This window comes from Pseudophryne corroboree, chromosome 8 (genome assembly GCF_028390025.1).
Source record: "Pseudophryne corroboree isolate aPseCor3 chromosome 8, aPseCor3.hap2, whole genome shotgun sequence".
Lineage (NCBI taxonomy): Eukaryota > Metazoa > Chordata > Amphibia > Anura > Myobatrachidae > Pseudophryne > Pseudophryne corroboree.
In genome coordinates this window covers 166,636,198-166,654,142 of record NC_086451.1, presented here as the reverse complement: position 1 = coordinate 166,654,142, position 17,945 = coordinate 166,636,198, and the positions used below count along the sequence as shown (strand labels likewise).

Here is a 17,945-nt window from a genome sequence, read left to right as displayed (position 1 = left end):
TGTGCTTCCTATCTGTTTTTATAAAATCACTGAATCAAATCTAACTCTGATTACATCAGAGAAGGCCAGGTACCCTACACCATAACAGGGGGTTTGAAATTTTGACTTGTCTACTTAAAGATCACCAAAATCTGATAACAAGGTCAATTACGTCCCTGGATGGGATTGAACCACCAACCTTTTGGTTAGTAGCCAGACACACTAACTGATTGCGCCACAGAGACACTTTGTAAAAATTACATACTGACAAAGGCTAATAAGTATACATCTAGAACGTTTCCTAGAAAAACTTTAAAAAGTCAATAATCTGGAGAGTTTTTGTAAAATGTTTCTTCCATCAACCAACGAAGAAACACATTGGTACTTTCCCATGATGAGTGAGTGCTTCAGGATCTCTTGCACTTACATGTGCAGCAGAGTACTGCAATGGAAGCATGCTGGGCCCATAACCCAGAGGTAGGCAGATTGAAACTATCCTTTGCTATATGCATTTTTTTTGTTAATTTAAGTAATCAAAACTGGGATTGATATTTTTGCTCTTTTATTTTTACTTGAAGTACAATAACTTTTACCATTTTAATTTGTTTGAATAGTATATTGACAGTATAGTTTTCTTTAAAAAATCCACTTAATTTTCTTTACCCTATTATTAAAAGGGTAATTGACAAAAACAAACTACATTGTCACCAGAAGAGCAATACAAAATGTACAAGTGATATATTAAAATCATCTTTCCAGCTTGAATTTCAATGATGCATTGGGGCAACGATTTTGTGAGAAACATCTTCACCCTTAAATAAAGATTTTCTTAATTCCTTACCTGTGTGCTAATTAGATATCACCTTGTTTTCACATTAAACAGACTTCCACATGAGAAAGCAGCAAGGATGCTGTGGCGTTAATGTTTCCTGGTGTCAACCCGTATTATTTCAGTAGACATTGAAATGAGGATGCATCTTGCTGCCTTTCCAATGAAGCAAATTTAATTTAGTAATAGGTGAAAAACCATCCCTACAAAGGTGTTAATCAGAGACTTGGCTTTGTGGACACTTTTCAGAGAACAAATTTGTTAGCATAAAAATAAAGCCAGAAAATTAAGAGCTGTTTAATCACTCAATTGGATTTTTTTGCCAGCATATTTCTTTTTCTCTGCAACCCACTGCTAAATTGTGCTTCCTAGCTGTTTTTATAAAATCACTGAATCAAATCTAACTCTGATTACATCAGAGAAGGCCAGGTACCCTACACCATAAGAGGGGGTTTGAAATTTTGACTTGTCTACTTAAAGATCACCAAAATCTGATAACAAGGTCAATTATGTCCCTGGGTGGGATTGAACCACCAACCTTTTGGTTTATAGCTGTACACACTAACTGATTGCGCCACAGAGACACTTTGCGAAAGTACATACTGACAAAGGCTAATAAGCATTCATCTAAAACGTTTCCTAGAAAAACTTTAAAAAGTCAATAATCTGGAGAGTTTTTGTAAGATGTTTCTTCCATCCACCAACGAAGAAACACATTGGTACTTTCCCATGATGAGTGAGTGCTTCAGGATCTCTTGCACTTACATGTGCAGCAGAGTACTGCAATGGAAGCATGCTGGGCCCATAACCCAGAGGTAGGCAGATTAAAACTATCCTCTGCTATATGCATTTTTTTTGTTAATTAAAGTAATCCAAAACTGGGATTGATATTTTTGCTCTTTTATTTTTCATTAAAGTACAATAACTTTTACCATTTTAATTTGTTTTAATAGTATATTGAAAGTATTGTTTTCTTTTAAAAATCCACTTAATTTTCTTTACCCTATTATTAAAATGGTAATTGACAAAAACAAACTACATTGTCACCAGAAGAGCAATACAAAATGTACAAGTGATATATTAAAATCATCTTTCCAGCTTGAATTTCAATGATGCATTGGGGCAACGATTTTGTGAGAAACATTTTCACCCTTAAATAAAGATTTTCTTAATTCCTTACCTGTGTGCTAATTAGATATCACCTTGTTTTCACATTAAACAGACTTCCACATGAGAAAGCAGCAAGGATGCAGTGGCGTTAATGTTTCCTGGAGTCAACCTGTATTATTTCTGTAGAAATTGAAATGAGGATGCATCTTGCTGCCTTTCCAATGAAGCAAGTTTAATTTAGTAATAGGTGAAAAACCATCCCTACAAAGGTGTTAATCAGAGACTTGGCTTTGTGGACACTTTTCAGAGAACAAATTTGTTAGCATAAAAATAAAGCCAGAAAATGAAGAGCTGTTTAATCACTCAATTGGATTTTTTTTGCCAGCATATTTCTTTTTCTCTGCAACCCACTGCTAAATTGTGCTTCCTATCTGTTTTTATAAAATCACTGAATCAAATCTAACTCTGATTACATCAGAGAAGGCCAGGTACCCTACACCATAACAGGGGGTTTGAAATTTTGACTTGTCTACTTAAAGATCACCAAAATCTGATAACAAGGTCAATTACGTCCCTGGGTGGGATTAAACCACCAACCTTTTGGTTAGTAGCCAGACACACTAACCGATTGCGCCACAGAGAAACTTTGTTAAAATTACATACTGACAAAGGCTAATAAGCATACATCTAGAACGTTTCCTAGAAAAACTTTAAAAAGTCAATAATCTGGAGAGTTTTTGTAAGATGTTTCTTCCATCAACCAACGAAGAAACACATTGGTACTTTCCCATGATGACTGAGTGCTTCAGGATCTCTTGCACTTACATGTGCAGCAGAGTACTGCAATGGAAGCATGCTGGGCCCATAACCCAGAGGTAGGCAGATTGAAACTATCCTTTGCTATATGCATTTTTTTTGTTAATTTAAGTAATCAAAACTGGGATTGATATTTTTGCTCTTTTATTTTTACTTAAAGTACAATAACTTTTACCATTTTAATTTGTTTTAATAGTATATTGACAGTACAGTTTTCTTTCAAAAATCCACTTAATTTTCTTTACCCTATTATTAAAAGGGTAATTGACAAAAACAAACTACATTGTCACCAGAAGAGCAATACAAAATGTACAAGTGATATATTAAAATCATCTTTCCAGCTTGAATTTCAATGATGCATTGGGGCAACGATTTTGTGAGAAACATCTTCACCCTTAAATAAAGATTTTCTTAATTCCTTACCTGTGTGCTAATTAGATATCACCTTGTTTTCACATTAAACAGACTTCCACATGAGAAAGCAGCAAGGATGCTGTGGCGTTAATGTTTCCTGGTGTCAAATCGTATTATTTCAGTAGACATTGAAATGAGGATGCATCTTGCTGCCTTTCCAATGAAGCAAATTTAATTTAGTAATAGGTGAAAAACCATCCCTACAAAGGTGTTAATCAGAGACTTGGCTTTGTGGACACTTTTCAGAGAACAAATTTGTTGGCATAAAAATAAAGCCAGAAAATTAAGAGCTGTTTAATCACTCAATTGGATTTTTTTGCCAGCATATTTCTTTTTCTCTGCAACCCACTGCTAAATTGTGCTTCCTAGCTGTTTTTATAAAATCACTGAATCAAATCTAACTCTGATTACATCAGAGAAGGCCAGGTACCCTACACCATAAGATGGGGTTTGAAATTTTGACTTGTCTACTTAAAGATCACCAAAATCTGACAACAAGGTCAATTACGTCCTTGGGTGGGATTGAACCACCAACCTTTTGGTTTATAGCCGTACACACTAACTGATTGCACCACAGAGACACTTTGCAAAAGTCCATACTGACAAAGGCTAATAAGCATTCATCTAAAACGTTTCCTAGAAAAACTTTAAAAAGTCAATAATCTGGAGAGTTTTTGTAAGATGTTTCTTCCATCCACCAACGAAGAAACACATTTGTACTTTCCCATGATGAGTGAGTGCTTCAGGATCTCTTGCACTTACATGTGCAGCAGAGTACTGCAATGGAAGCATGCTGGGCCCATAACCCAGAGGTAGGCAGATTAAAACTATCCTCTGCTATATGCATTTTTTTTGTTAATTAAAGTAATCCAAAACTGGGATTGATATTTTTGCTCTTTTATTTTCCATTAAAGTACAATAACTTTTACCATTTTAATTTGTTTTAATAGTATATTGAAAGTATTGTTTTCTTTTAAAAATCCACTTAATTTTCTTTACCCTATTATTAAAATGGTAATTGACAAAAACAAACTACATTGTCACCAGAAGAGCAATACAAAATGTACAAGTGATATATTAAAATCATCTTTCCAGCTTGAATTTCAAAGATGCATTGGGGCAACGATTTTGTGAGAAACATTTTCACCCTTAAATAAAGATTTTCTTAATTCCTTACCTGTGTGCTAATTAGATATCACCTTGTTTTCACATTAAACAGACTTCCACATGAGAAAGCAGCAAGGATGCAGTGGCGTTAATGTTTCCTGGTGTCAACCTGTATTATTTCAGTAGACATTGAAATGAGGATGCATCTTGCTGCCTTTCCAATGAAGCAAGTTTAATTTAGTAATAGGTGAAAAACCATCCTTACAAAGGTGTTAATCAGAGACTTGGCTTTGTGGACACTTTTCAGAGAACAAATTTGTTAGCATAAAAATAAAGCCAGAAAATGAAGAGCTGTTTAATCACTCAATTGGATTTTTTTTGCCAGCATATTTCTTTTTCTCTGCAACCCACTGCTAAATTGTGCTTCCTAGCTGTTTTTATAAAATCACTGAATCAAATCTAACTCTGATTACATCAGAGAAGGCCAGGTACCCTACACCATAAGAGGGGGTTTGAAATTTTGACTTGTCTACTTAAATATCACCAAAACCTGATCACAAGGTCAATCATGTCCCTGGGTGGGATTGAACCACCAACCTTTTTGTTAGTAGCTAGACACACTAACCGATTGCGCCACAGAGATACTTTGCAAAAACTACATACTGACAAAGGCTAATAAGCATTAATCTAGAACGTTTCCTAGAAAAACTTTAAAAAGTCAATAATCTGGAGAGTTTTTGTAAGAATTTTCTTAAATCAACCAACGAAGAAACACATTGGTACTTTCCCATGATGAGTGAGTGCTTCAGGATCTATTGCACTTACATGTGCAGCAGAGTACAGCAATGGAAGCATGCTGGGCACATAACCCAGAGGTAGGCAGATTGAAACTATCCTCTGCTATATGCATTTTTTTTGTTAAAGTAATCCAAAACTGGGATTGATATGTTAGCTATTTTATGTTTACTTAAAGTACAATAGCTTTTACCATTTTAATTTGTTTTAATAGTATATTGACAGTATTGTTTTCTTTCAAAAATCCACTTAATTTTCATTACCCTATTATTAAAATGGTAATTGACAAAAACAAACTACATTGTCACCAGAAGAGCAATACAAAATGTACAAGTGATATATTAAAATCATCTTTCCAGCTTGAATTTCAATGATGCATTGGGGCAACGATTTTGTGAGAAACATCTTCACCCTTAAATAAAGATTTTCTTAATTCCTTACCTGTGTGCTAATTAGATATCACCTTGTTTTCACATTAAACAGTCTTCCACATGAGAAAGCAGCAAGGATGCATTGGCGTTAATGTTTCCTGGTGTCAACCTGTATTATTTCAGTAGACATTGAAATGAGGATGCATCTTGCTGCCTTTCCAATGAAGCAAGTTTAATTTAGTAATAGGTGAAAAACCATCCTTACAAAGGTGTTCATCAGAGACTTGGCTTTGTGGACACTTTTCAGAGAACATATTTGTTAGCATAAAAATAAAGCCAGAAAATGAAGAGCTGTTTAATCACTCAATTGGATTTTTTTGCCAGCATATTTCTTTTTCTCTGCAACCCACTGCTAAATTGTGCTTCCTAGCTGTTTTTATAAAATCACTGAATCAAATCTAACTCTGATTACATCAGAGAAGGCCAGGTACCCTACACCATAAGAGGGGATTTGAAATTTTGACTTGTCTACTTAAAGATCACCAAAATCTGATAACAAGGTCAATTACGTCCCTGGGTGGGATTGAACCACCAACCTTTTGGTTTATAGCCGTACACACTAACTGATTGCGCCACAGAGACACTTTGCAAAAGTAAATACTGACAAAGGCTAATAAGCATTCATCTAAAACGTTTCCTAGAAAAACTTTAAAAAGTCAATAATCTGGAGAGTTTTTGTAAGATGTTTCTTCCATCCACCAACGAAGAAACACATTGGTACTTTCCCATGATGAGTGAGTGCTTCAGGATCTCTTGCACTTACATGTGCAGCAGAGTACTGCAATGGAAGCATGCTGGGCCCATAACCCACAGGTAGGCAGATTAAAACTATCCTCTGCTATATGCATTTTTTTTGTTAATTAAAGTAATCCAAAACTGGGATTGATATTTTTGCTCTTTTATTTTTCATTAAAGTACAATAACTTTTACCATTTTAATTTGTTTTAATAGTATATTGAAAGTATTGTTTTCTTTTAAAAATCCACTTAATTTTCTTTACCCTATTATTAAAATGGTAATTGACAAAAACAAACTACATTGTCACCAGAAGAGCAATACAAAATGTACAAGTGATATATTAAAATCATCTTTCCAGCTTGAATTTCAATGATGCATTGGGGCAACGATTTTGTGAGAAACATTTTCACCCTTAAATAAAGATTTTCTTAATTCCTTACCTGTGTGCTAATTAGATATCACCTTGTTTTCACATTAAACAGACTTCCACGTGGCGTTAATGTTTCCTGGTGTCAACCTGTATTATTTCAGTAGACATTGAAATGAGGATGCATCTTGCTGCCTTTCCAATGAAGCAAGTTTAATTTAGTAATAGGTGAAAAACCATCCTTACAAAGGTGTTAATCAGAGACTTGGCTTTGTGGACACTTTTCAGAGAACAAATTTGTTAGCATAAAAATAAAGCCAGAAAATGAAGAGCTGTTTAATCACTCAATTGGATTTTTTTGCCAGCATATTTCTTTTTCTCTGTAACCCACTGCTAAATTGTGCTTCCTAGCTGTTTTTATAAAATCACTGAATCAAATCTAACTCTGATTACATCAGAGAAGGCCAGGTACCCTACACCATAAGAAGAGGATTGAAATTTTGACTTGTCTACTTAAAGATCACCAAAATCTGATAACAAGGTCAATTACGTCCCTGGGTGGGATTGAACCACCAACCTTTTGGGTAGTAGCCGGACACACTAACCGATTGCGCCACAGAGACACTTTGCAAAAACTACATACTGACAAAGGCTAATAAGCATTAATCTAGAACGTTTCCTAGAAAAACTTTAAAAAGTCAATAATCTGGAGAGTTTTTGTAAGAATTTTCTTAAATCAACCAACGAAGAAACACATTGGTACTTTCCCATGATGAGTGAGTGCTTCAGGATCTCTTGCACTTACATGTGCAGCAGAGTACTGCAATGGAAGCATGCTGGGCCCATTACCCAGAGGTAGGCAGATTGAAACTATCCTCTGCTATATGCATTTTTTTTGTTAAAGTAATCCAAAACTGGGATTGATATGTTAGCTATTTTATGTTTACTTAAAGTACAATAACTTTTACCATTTTAATTTGTTTTAATAGTATATTGACAGTATTGTTTTCTTTCAAAAATCCACTTAATTTTCTTTACCCTATTATTAAAATGGTAATTGACAAAAACAAACTACATTGTCACCAGAAGAGCAATACAAAATGTACAAGTGATATATTAAAATCATCTTTCCAGCTTGAATTTCAATGATGCATTGGGGCAACGATTTTGTGAGAAACATCTTCACCCTTAAATAAAGATTTTCTTAATTCCTTACCTGTGTGCTAATTAGATATCACCTTGTTTTCACATTAAACAGTCTTCCACATGAGAAAGCAGCAAGGATGCATTGGCGTTAATGTTTCCTGGTGTCAACCTGTATTATTTCAGTAGACATTGAAATGAGGATGCATCTTGCTGCCTTTCCAATGAAGCAAGTTTAATTTAGTAATAGGTGAAAAACCATCCTTACAAAGGTGTTCATCAGAGACTTGGCTTTGTGGACACTTTTCAGAGAACATATTTGTTAGCATAAAAATAAAGCCAGAAAATGAAGAGCTGTTTAATCACTCAATTGGATTTTTTTGCCAGCATATTTCTTTTTCTCTGCAACCCACTGCTAAATTGTGCTTCCTAGCTGTTTTTATAAAATCACTGAATCAAATCTAACTCTGATTACATCAGAGAAGGCCAGGTACCCTACACCATAAGAGGGGATTTGAAATTTTGACTTGTCTACTTAAAGATCACCAAAATCTGATAACAAGGTCAACTACGTCCCTGGGTGGGATTGAACCACCAACCTTTTGGTTTATAGCTGTACACACTAACTGATTGCGCCACAGAGACACTTTGCGAAAGTACATACTGACAAAGGCTAATAAGCATTCATCTAAAACGTTTCCTAGAAAAACTTTAAAAAGTCAATAATCTGGAGAGTTTTTGTAAGATGTTTCTTCCATCCACCAACGAAGAAACACATTGGTACTTTCCCATGATGAGTGAGTGCTTCAGGATCTCTTGCACTTACATGTGCAGCAGAGTACTGCAATGGAAGCATGCTGGGCCCATAACCCAGAGGTAGGCAGATTAAAACTATCCTCTGCTATATGCATTTTTTTTGTTAATTAAAGTAATCCAAAACTGGGATTGATATTTTTGCTCTTTTATTTTTCATTAAAGTACAATAACTTTTACCATTTTAATTTGTTTTAATAGTATATTGAAAGTATTGTTTTCTTTTAAAAATCCACTTAATTTTCTTTACCCTATTATTAAAATGGTAATTGACAAAAACAAACTACATTGTCACCAGAAGAGCAATACAAAATGTACAAGTGATATATTAAAATCATCTTTCCAGCTTGAATTTCAATGATGCATTGGGGCAACGATTTTGTGAGAAACATTTTCACCCTTAAATAAAGATTTTCTTAATTCCTTACCTGTGTGCTAATTAGATATCACCTTGTTTTCACATTAAACAGACTTCCACGTGGCGTTAATGTTTCCTGGTGTCAACCTGTATTATTTCAGTATACATTGAAATGAGGATGCATCTTGCTGCCTTTCCAATGAAGCAAGTTTAATTTAGTAATAGGTGAAAAACCATCCTTACAAAGGTGTTAATCAGAGACTTGGCTTTGTGGACACTTTTCAGAGAACAAATTTGTTAGCATAAAAATAAAGCCAGAAAATGAAGAGCTGTTTAATCACTCAATTGGATTTTTTTGCCAGCATATTTCTTTTTCTCTGTAACCCACTGCTAAATTGTGCTTCCTAGCTGTTTTTATAAAATCACTGAATCAAATCTAACTCTGATTACATCAGAGAAGGCCAGGTACCCTACACCATAAGAGGGGGATTGAAATTTTGACTTGTCTACTTAAAGATCACCAAAATCTGATAACAAGGTCAATTACGTCCCTGGGTGGGATTGAACCACCAACCTTTTGGTTAATAACCATACACACTAACTGATTGCGCCACAGAGACACTTTGCAAAAGTACATACTGACAAAGGCTAATAAGCATTCATCTAAAACGTTTCCTAGAAAAACTTTAAAAAGTCAATAATCTGGAGAGTTTTTGTAAGATGTTTCTTCCATCAACCAACGAAGAAACACATTGGTACTTTCCCATCATGAGTGAGTGCTTCAGGATCTATTGCACTTACATGTGCAGCAGAGTACAGCAATGGAAGCATGCTGGGCACATAACCCAGAGGTAGGCAGATTGAAACTATCCTCTGCTATATGCATTTTTTTTTGTCAATTAAAGTAATCCAAAACTGGGATTGATATGTTGGCTCTTTTATTTTTACTTACAGTACAATAACTTTTACCATTTTAATTTGTTTTAATAGTATATTGACAGTATTGTTTTCTTTCAAAAATCCACTTAATTTTCTTTACCCTAATATTAAAATGGTAATTGACAAAAACAAACTACATTGTCACCAGAAGAGCAATACAAAATGTACAAGTGATATATTAAAATCATCTTTCCAGCTTGAATTTCAATGATGCATTGGGGCAACGATTTTGTGAGAAACATTTTCACCCTTAAATAAAGATTTTCTTAATTCCTTACCTGTGTGCTAATTAGATATCACCTTGTTTTCACATTAAACAGACTTCCACATGAGAAAGCTGCAAGGATGCAGTGGCGTTAATGTTTCCTGGAGTCAACCTGTATTATTTCTGTAGAAATTGAAATGAGGATGCATCTTGCTGCCTTTCCAATGAAGCAAGTTTAATTTAGTAATAGGTGAAAAACCATCCCTACAAAGGTGTTAATCAGAGACTTGGCTTTGTGGACACTTTTCAGAGAACAAATTTGTTAGCATAAAAATAAAGCCAGAAAATGAAGAGCTGTTTAATCACTCAATTGGATTTTTTTTGCCAGCATATTTCTTTTTCTCTGCAACCCACTGCTAAATTGTGCTTCCTATCTGTTTTTATAAAATCACTGAATCAAATCTAACTCTGATTACATCAGAGAAGGCCAGGTACCCTACACCATAACAGGGGGTTTGAAATTTTGACTTGTCTACTTAAAGATCACCAAAATCTGATAACAAGGTCAATTACGTCCCTGGGTGGGATTAAACCACCAACCTTTTGGTTAGTAGCCAGACACACTAACCGATTGCGCCACAGAGAAACTTTGTAAAAATTACATACTGACAAAGGCTAATAAGCATACATCTAGAACGTTTCCTAGAAAAACTTTAAAAAGTCAATAATCTGGAGAGTTTTTGTAAGATGTTTCTTCCATCAACCAACGAAGAAACACATTGGTACTTTCCCATGATGAGTGAGTGCTTCAGGATCTCTTGCACTTACATGTGCAGCAGAGTACTGCAATGGAAGCATGCTGGGCCCATAACCCAGAGGTAGGCAGATTGAAACTATCCTTTGCTATATGCATTTTTTTTTGTTAATTTAAGTAATCAAAACTGGGATTGATATTTTTGCTCTTTTATTTTTACTTAAAGTACAATAACTTTTACCATTTTAATTTGTTTTAATAGTATATTGACAGTATAGTTTTCTTTAAAAAATCCACTTAATTTTCTTTACCCTATTATTAAAAGGGTAATTGACAAAAACAAACTACATTGTCACCAGAAGAGCAATACAAAATGTACAAGTGATATATTAAAATCATCTTTCCAGCTTGAATTTCAATGATGCATTGGGGCAACGATTTTGTGAGAAACATCTTCACCCTTAAATAAAGATTTTCTTAATTCCTTACCTGTGTGCTAATTAGATATCACCTTGTTTTCACATTAAACAGACTTCTACATGAGAAAGCAGCAAGGATGCAGTGGCGTTAATGTTTCCTGGTGTCAACCTGTATTATTTCAGTAGACATTGAAATGAGGATGCATCTTGCTGCCTTTCCAATGAAGCAAGTTTAATTTAGTAATAGGTGAAAAACCATCCCTACAAAGGTGTTAATCAGAGACTTGGCTTTGTGGACACTTTTCAGAGAACAAATTTGTTAGCATAAAAATAAAGCCAGAAAATGAAGAGCTGTTTAATCACTCAATTGGATTTTTTTTGCCAGCATATTTCTTTTTCTCTGCAACCCACTGCTAAATTGTGCTTCCTAGCTGTTTTTATAAAATCAATGAATCAAATCTAACTCTGATTACATCAGAGCAGGCGAGGTACCCTACACCAGAACAGGGGGTTTGAAATTTTGACTTGTCTACTTAAAGATCACCAAAATCTGACAACAAGGTCAATTACGTCCCTGGGTGGGATTGAACCACCAACCATTTGGTTAGTAGCCAGACACACTAACCGATTGCGCCACAGAGACACTTTGCAAAAAGTACATACTGACAAAGGCTAATAAGCATACATCTAGAACGTTTCCTAGAAAAACTTTAAAAAGTCAATAATCTGGAGAGTTTTTGTAAGATGTTTCTTCCATCAACCAACGAAGAAACACATTGGTACTTTCCCATGATGACTAAGTGCTTCAGGATCTCTTGCACTTACATGTGCAGCAGAGTACTGCAATGGAAGCATGCTGGGCCCATAACCCAGAGGTAGGCAGATTGAAACTATCCTTTGCTATATGCATTTTTTTTGTTAATTTAAGTAATCAAAACTGGGATTGATATTTTTTGCTCTTTTATTTTTACTTAAAGTACAATAACTTTTACCATTTTAATTTGTTTTAATAGTATATTGACAGTATAGTTTTCTTTCAAAAATCCACTTAATTTTCTTTACCCTATTATTAAAAGGGTAATTGACAAAAACAAACTACATTGTCACCAGAAGAGCAATACAAAATGTACAAGTGATATATTAAAATCATCTTTCCAGCTTGAATTTCAATGATGCATTGGGGCAACCATTTTGTGAGAAACATCTTCACCCTTAAATAAAGATTTTCTTAATTCCTTACCTGTGTGCTAATTAGATATCACCTTGTTTTCACATTAAACAGACTTCCACATGAGAAAGCAGCAAGGATGCTGTGGCGTTAATGTTTCCTGGTGTCAAATCGTATTATTTCAGTAGACATTGAAATGAGGATGCATCTTGCTGCCTTTCCAATGAAGCAAATTTAATTTAGTAATAGGTGAAAAACCATCCCTACAAAGGTGTTAATCAGAGACTTGGCTTTGTGGACACTTTTCAGAGAACAAATTTGTTGGCATAAAAATAAAGCCAGAAAATTAAGAGCTGTTTAATCACTCAATTGGATTTTTTTGCCAGCATATTTCTTTTTCTCTGCAACCCACTGCTAAATTGTGCTTCCTAGCTGTTTTTATAAAATCACTGAATCAAATCTAACTCTGATTACATCAGAGAAGGCCAGGTACCCTACACCATAAGATGGGGTTTGAAATTTTGACTTGTCTACTTAAAGATCACCAAAATCTGACAACAAGGTCAATTACGTCCTTGGGTGGGATTGAACCACCAACCTTTTGGTTTATAGCCGTACACACTAACTGATTGCACCACAGAGACACTTTGCAAAAGTACATACTGACAAAGGCTAATAAGCATTCATCTAAAACGTTTCCTAGAAAAACTTTAAAAAGTCAATAATCTGGAGAGTTTTTGTAAGATGTTTCTTCCATCCACCAACGAAGAAACACATTTGTACTTTCCCATGATGAGTGAGTGCTTCAGGATCTCTTGCACTTACATGTGCAGCAGAGTACTGCAATGGAAGCATGCTGGGCCCATAACCCAGAGGTAGGCAGATTAAAACTATCCTCTGCTATATGCATTTTTTTTGTTAATTAAAGTAATCCAAAACTGGGATTGATATTTTTGCTCTTTTATTTTCCATTAAAGTACAATAACTTTTACCATTTTAATTTGTTTTAATAGTATATTGAAAGTATTGTTTTCTTTTAAAAATCCACTTAATTTTCTTTACCCTATTATTAAAATGGTAATTGACAAAAACAAACTACATTGTCACCAGAAGAGCAATACAAAATGTACAAGTGATATATTAAAATCATCTTTCCAGCTTGAATTTCAAAGATGCATTGGGGCAACGATTTTGTGAGAAACATTTTCACCCTTAAATAAAGATTTTCTTAATTCCTTACCTGTGTGCTAATTAGATATCACCTTGTTTTCACATTAAACAGACTTCCACATGAGAAAGCAGCAAGGATGCAGTGGCGTTAATGTTTCCTGGTGTCAACCTGTATTATTTCAGTAGACATTGAAATGAGGATGCATCTTGCTGCCTTTCCAATGAAGCAAGTTTAATTTAGTAATAGGTGAAAAACCATCCTTACAAAGGTGTTAATCAGAGACTTGGCTTTGTGGACACTTTTCAGAGAACAAATTTGTTAGCATAAAAATAAAGCCAGAAAATGAAGAGCTGTTTAATCACTCAATTGGATTTTTTTGCCAGCATATTTCTTTTTCTCTGCAACCCACTGCTAAATTGTGCTTCCTAGCTGTTTTTATAAAATCACTGAATCAAATCTAATTACATCAGAGAAGGCCAGGTACCCTACACCATAAGAGGGGGTTTGAAATTTTGACTTGTCTACTTAAATATCACCAAAACCTGATCACAAGGTCAATCATGTCCCTGGGTGGGATTGAACCACCAACCTTTTTGTTAGTAGCCAGACACACTAACCGATTGCACCACAGAGATACTTTGCAAAAACTACATACTGACAAAGGCTAATAAGCATTAATCTAGAACGTTTCCTAGAAAAACTTTAAAAAGTCAATAATCTGGAGAGTTTTTGTAAGAATTTTCTTAAATCAACCAACGAAGAAACACATTGGTACTTTCCCATGATGAGTGAGTGCTTCAGGATCTCTTGCACTTACATGTGCAGCAGAGTACTGCAATGGAAGCATGCTGGGCCCATTACCCAGAGGTAGGCAGATTGAAACTATCCTCTGCTATATGCATTTTTTTTGTTAAAGTAATCCAAAACTGGGATTGATATGTTAGCTATTTTATGTTTACTTAAAGTACAATAGCTTTTACCATTTTAATTTGTTTTAATAGTATATTGACAGTATTGTTTTCTTTCAAAAATCCACTTAATTTTCATTACCCTATTATTAAAATGGTAATTGACAAAAACAAACTACATTGTCACCAGAAGAGCAATACAAAATGTACAAGTGATATATTAAAATCATCTTTCCAGCTTGAATTTCAATGATGCATTGGGGCAACGATTTTGTGAGAAACATTTTCACCCTTAAATAAAGATTTTCTTAATTCCTTACCTGTGTGCTAATTAGATATCACCTTGTTTTCACATTAAACAGACTTCCACGTGGCGTTAATGTTTCCTGGTGTCAACCTGTATTATTTCAGTATACATTGAAATGAGGATGCATCTTGCTGCCTTTCCAATGAAGCAAGTTTAATTTAGTAATAGGTGAAAAACCATCCTTACAAAGGTGTTAATCAGAGACTTGGCTTTGTGGACACTTTTCAGAGAACAAATTTGTTAGCATAAAAATAAAGCCAGAAAATGAAGAGCTGTTTAATCACTCAATTGGATTTTTTTGCCAGCATATTTCTTTTTCTCTGTAACCCACTGCTAAATTGTGCTTCCTAGCTGTTTTTATAAAATCACTGAATCAAATCTAACTCTGATTACATCAGAGAAGGCCAGGTACCCTACACCATAAGAGGGGGATTGAAATTTTGACTTGTCTACTTAAAGATCACCAAAATCTGATAACAAGGTCAATTACGTCCCTGGGTGGGATTGAACCACCAACCTTTTGGTTAATAACCATACACACTAACTGATTGCGCCACAGAGACACTTTGCAAAAGTACATACTGACAAAGGCTAATAAGCATTCATCTAAAACGTTTCCTAGAAAAACTTTAAAAAGTCAATAATCTGGAGAGTTTTTGTAAGATGTTTCTTCCATCAACCAACGAAGAAACACATTGGTACTTTCCCATCATGAGTGAGTGCTTCAGGATCTATTGCACTTACATGTGCAGCAGAGTACAGCAATGGAAGCATGCTGGGCACATAACCCAGAGGTAGGCAGATTGAAACTATCCTCTGCTATATGCATTTTTTTTTGTCAATTAAAGTAATCCAAAACTGGGATTGATATGTTGGCTCTTTTATTTTTACTTACAGTACAATAACTTTTACCATTTTAATTTGTTTTAATAGTATATTGACAGTATTGTTTTCTTTCAAAAATCCACTTAATTTTCTTTACCCTAATATTAAAATGGTAATTGACAAAAACAAACTACATTGTCACCAGAAGAGCAATACAAAATGTACAAGTGATATATTAAAATCATCTTTCCAGCTTGAATTTCAATGATGCATTGGGGCAACGATTTTGTGAGAAACATTTTCACCCTTAAATAAAGATTTTCTTAATTCCTTACCTGTGTGCTAATTAGATATCACCTTGTTTTCACATTAAACAGACTTCCACATGAGAAAGCTGCAAGGATGCAGTGGCGTTAATGTTTCCTGGAGTCAACCTGTATTATTTCTGTAGAAATTGAAATGAGGATGCATCTTGCTGCCTTTCCAATGAAGCAAGTTTAATTTAGTAATAGGTGAAAAACCATCCCTACAAAGGTGTTAATCAGAGACTTGGCTTTGTGGACACTTTTCAGAGAACAAATTTGTTAGCATAAAAATAAAGCCAGAAAATGAAGAGCTGTTTAATCACTCAATTGGATTTTTTTTGCCAGCATATTTCTTTTTCTCTGCAACCCACTGCTAAATTGTGCTTCCTATCTGTTTTTATAAAATCACTGAATCAAATCTAACTCTGATTACATCAGAGAAGGCCAGGTACCCTACACCATAACAGGGGGTTTGAAATTTTGACTTGTCTACTTAAAGATCACCAAAATCTGATAACAAGGTCAATTACGTCCCTGGGTGGGATTAAACCACCAACCTTTTGGTTAGTAGCCAGACACACTAACCGATTGCGCCACAGAGAAACTTTGTAAAAATTACATACTGACAAAGGCTAATAAGCATACATCTAGAACGTTTCCTAGAAAAACTTTAAAAAGTCAATAATCTGGAGAGTTTTTGTAAGATGTTTCTTCCATCAACCAACGAAGAAACACATTGGTACTTTCCCATGATGAGTGAGTGCTTCAGGATCTCTTGCACTTACATGTGCAGCAGAGTACTGCAATGGAAGCATGCTGGGCCCATAACCCAGAGGTAGGCAGATTGAAACTATCCTTTGCTATATGCATTTTTTTTTGTTAATTTAAGTAATCAAAACTGGGATTGATATTTTTGCTCTTTTATTTTTACTTAAAGTACAATAACTTTTACCATTTTAATTTGTTTTAATAGTATATTGACAGTATAGTTTTCTTTAAAAAATCCACTTAATTTTCTTTACCCTATTATTAAAAGGGTAATTGACAAAAACAAACTACATTGTCACCAGAAGAGCAATACAAAATGTACAAGTGATATATTAAAATCATCTTTCCAGCTTGAATTTCAATGATGCATTGGGGCAACGATTTTGTGAGAAACATCTTCACCCTTAAATAAAGATTTTCTTAATTCCTTACCTGTGTGCTAATTAGATATCACCTTGTTTTCACATTAAACAGACTTCTACATGAGAAAGCAGCAAGGATGCAGTGGCGTTAATGTTTCCTGGTGTCAACCTGTATTATTTCAGTAGACATTGAAATGAGGATGCATCTTGCTGCCTTTCCAATGAAGCAAGTTTAATTTAGTAATAGGTGAAAAACCATCCCTACAAAGGTGTTAATCAGAGACTTGGCTTTGTGGACACTTTTCAGAGAACAAATTTGTTAGCATAAAAATAAAGCCAGAAAATGAAGAGCTGTTTAATCACTCAATTGGATTTTTTTTGCCAGCATATTTCTTTTTCTCTGCAACCCACTGCTAAATTGTGCTTCCTAGCTGTTTTTATAAAATCAATGAATCAAATCTAACTCTGATTACATCAGAGCAGGCGAGGTACCCTACACCAGAACAGGGGGTTTGAAATTTTGACTTGTCTACTTAAAGATCACCAAAATCTGACAACAAGGTCAATTACGTCCCTGGGTGGGATTGAACCACCAACCATTTGGTTAGTAGCCAGACACACTAACCGATTGCGCCACAGAGACACTTTGCAAAAAGTACATACTGACAAAGGCTAATAAGCATACATCTAGAACGTTTCCTAGAAAAACTTTAAAAAGTCAATAATCTGGAGAGTTTTTGTAAGATGTTTCTTCCATCAACCAACGAAGAAACACATTGGTACTTTCCCATGATGACTAAGTGCTTCAGGATCTCTTGCACTTACATGTGCAGCAGAGTACTGCAATGGAAGCATGCTGGGCCCATAACCCAGAGGTAGGCAGATTGAAACTATCCTTTGCTATATGCATTTTT

General features: G+C 34.8%; 2 non-coding genes across 2 annotated transcripts; both read right to left on the bottom strand.

The window, feature by feature from the left end:
• Positions 1-11,786: 11,786 nt before the first annotated feature.
• TRNAS-ACU (transfer RNA serine (anticodon ACU)) lies at positions 11,787-11,860 on the bottom strand. The gene has a single exon. It is a non-coding gene; the product is annotated as a tRNA-Ser (tRNA).
• Positions 11,861-17,600: 5,740 nt separating this feature from the next.
• TRNAS-ACU (transfer RNA serine (anticodon ACU)) lies at positions 17,601-17,674 on the bottom strand. The gene has a single exon. It is a non-coding gene; the product is annotated as a tRNA-Ser (tRNA).
• Between the last annotated feature and the right edge of the window lie 271 nt (positions 17,675-17,945).